The following is a 2,856-nucleotide window of genomic DNA, read 5'->3' on the forward strand; positions in this document are numbered from 1 at the left end:
CCCAGTGTGGGGCAGCTCTGCAGAGCAGGACCCAGGTGCTCTGGGAGAGCCCGGTGGCTGCACGTGTGACAGGGTGAGGGTCAGGGCAGGGGATATTCCCATCTGGACTCTGCTCTGCAAACAGGACCCGTTTGGGACTGGCAGGGAAAATGATATTGGGTTGTCTGGTTGTGGCAACTGCCACAGCTGAGCAACTCCTGAGCCTCAGCCCTGTGTGCAGCTGATGATCATTGCCCAGTGCTCCCCAGGGTCTCCAGGGACAGGAGATCTCAGTGACCTGGCTGATCCCATTGCCCAGGAACCCATTGTTCTCACATGCCAGGTTTGGGGCTGGGCTCAGCTCTGGGGTGTCCCACAGGGAAAGCTCTGGGAAGGGAGGGGCACAGGGAGCTGGGGGGATCTGGCTGTGGGGGCTGCTGGAGGATGGATTGTGTTGGAGTGGGGCTCGTCCCCACAGGGTCCCCGGCTGCCTTTGGCTCCCTGCCTGCCCCCCTTGACCCCCACAGGTGCCCGGGCCCTCGCAGGGGCTTTGGCCCCGAGCAGGAAGCTGGACGGATGCCGGGCAAGGGGCTGGGTCAGTGCCGCAGGTGGGATGGACTCTGTGCCAGGGCCGGGCTTGTGGCCAGGGCTGGGGGCTGTGCCCAGCCGGGCTTTGGCCTGGGGGCTGTCAGGGAGGGGGCAGGGAGGAGTCCCGGCAGGGATAAAGGTGCTCCTGCCCTGCTGCAGCCTCAGGCAGCGCTGCCCAGGGCCAGAGGAAGATGAAGGTGGCTGTGCTCAGCGTGGCCCTGCTCCTCTCCATCCTGCTGTGCCCCCCGGCTCAGGCCAAGGTGAGGTCTYGGTGCCACGGTGTCCCCAYGTCCTGCCCTTYGGAGGTGCCCATCCCACCCTTTTGGTCCCTCATATGTTCCCTCTCTGGGATCTCCTGTTTGTCCTATCCAGGGTCCCCAAACTTCCTCCCACTGATCATTCCCAAGGCCTTTCCTTCCATCTCCCCTCTCAGTCCTTTGCCTTTCTCCCTGGCCATGGCAGCGCTGTCTCCTGATACCCTTCCTGGACTCACCCCCCACTGCCAAACCATCTCCCAGTCCAGTGTCTTTTATCCCCACGCCTCCTCTTTCTTCTGTCCCCCCCAAGCCCCTCTCTTGCACTCCCGTGTCCCTGCACTGGAATTCCTTTCTCCTYCCTKCATCCCACACAGGGCCCCTTCCACACCCCGAGCAGTGTCCATTGGGCTCCCCAGGTCACCCCAGTTCCRTGTCTTKGGGTCTCCCCAAGTCACCCCAAGCTCCTTGGAGGCCCTGAATTCCCATCCCTTTGCCTCCATCCCCACCCTGCTCCCTGCTCCCTGTGTGTCCCCCCACAGCCCCACAAAGTCCAGTCCAGACCAATCCTTTGTTTTCCTTTCCCAGGCACTCCTGGAAGGAACTCAAAATGATCTGCGGGAGGTGAGTGGGGTGCTGCCATTGGAGGGCATCCCCTCTGGGAATTGGGGTGGCAGTTTGGTCCCCCCATCCCTTGCTGGCACCGGGGACATCCCAGTGACCGGCGACGTCTCCTGCTCTCTCTGCAGATTGATGTAGACGACGTTGCCATCCTGAACACGCCTCTGGTGGGTACCAGGAGCTCTGCCGGCCACAGACCCTCCCCATCACGGCCACCACACTCCAGGCCATCCCAGTCTGCCCCAGCACAGCCCAGTGCACCCCCTCTTACACCCCAGACAACAGCCCTGCACTCCAGCCTTTTTCCTGGGAATCCCTTTCCCCAGGGCCCCCCCTGCATTCCCGTCCCTGTCCCCCCAGGGCCCCCCAGGATGGCTCAGGACACAGCTCCTGGCTCAGCTGTGCCTCTTGGCCGGGACCCCACTGCTCCTGGCCAGGAGCACAGCAGCTCCTGCACCCCATTGCTCCCGTCAGGCCCCTTCCCCCAGGACCCCCTCGCTTTCCCCTTTCCTCTCAGTGCAGCCCAGTGCCCCCCAGTGTGTCTCTAACGCTGTCCTTGTCCCCAGCCCCCTGTGGCTGAAAAGCTGGCAGGCCTTTTGCGGCAGAAGCGCCTGGCTGCCTCTCTGGATGTCTAGGTGAGTGGGGCCTGCAGAGAGCCGTGGACACGAGGGTCCTCTCCTGTCCCTCTGCACACACAAAGCCACTTTGTGCCTTCTCTGTTTTAGGATTTAAAAACTGTGGGGACATCCATGTCCTGTCCCCCTCCAGTGGCATGAGGAGATGATCATCCCTGGAGGATGCCCCTGATCCCCTTTGAGCCCTGGGCCATTTCCTCTGAATAATCAATAAATGCCTTCAGCAAAGTTCTGGTTTATGTCTGTGTGTCTCTGTTCGTGTGTTTGTCTCTGTGTCTGGTTTTCTGTTCTCATGATGGTTGGGGAACTCAGGCCAGGGTCTGGTTGCTTCMTGCAGGGCTCTGCCACCTCCACAAAACTCCCTTCCCATCCAGGTTGTTTGGTGCAGGTTGTGTGGGTCCCATTCTGAGTGGTTGAGTGGGTGTGCAGGCAGAGCAAAGAGCAGATGCTGGCTGCGATCCTGACACTGGTGGTGTGGGTCCAAAAGAAAAAAGAGATTTACAAATTTTTTTTTTCCATACCAAGCCTTTTTTCTAACAATCACAAAAGTAGACTTATTTTTCAAAATTAAGTTTATTTTTGTCAAAAATATTTTGAAATCTGCTTCCCTGATTGGAAGGGACTTCAAGGTCTACCCAGCCCCAGCTCCAGGATGCTCTGGGGCTGTGGGATTTCCTTGGGTCCGGGGTGGAAGGAGGATGTCAGGTGTCCCCAGCTGCAGGTGGTTCCTGGGCATCCAGGTCTGCCTTGCTATGGGGCAGCGCTCAGCGGACAGGTCC

At 59.9% G+C, this 2,856-nt stretch overlaps 1 long non-coding RNA gene across 1 annotated transcript; it reads left to right on the top strand.

The window, feature by feature from the left end:
• The first annotated feature begins 708 nt into the window (after positions 1-708).
• LOC130587489 (uncharacterized) lies at positions 709-2,050 on the top strand. The gene is made up of 4 exons (XR_008966801.1): positions 709-827; positions 1,410-1,445; positions 1,571-1,609; positions 2,009-2,050. It is a non-coding gene; the product is annotated as an uncharacterized LOC130587489 (long non-coding RNA).
• Positions 2,051-2,856: the final 806 nt, after the last annotated feature.

The sequence above is a fragment of the Malurus melanocephalus genome, unplaced genomic scaffold (assembly GCF_030028575.1).
Source record: "Malurus melanocephalus ecotype Western Australia unplaced genomic scaffold, MMel_1.1 scaffold_1974, whole genome shotgun sequence".
NCBI lineage: Eukaryota > Metazoa > Chordata > Aves > Passeriformes > Maluridae > Malurus > Malurus melanocephalus.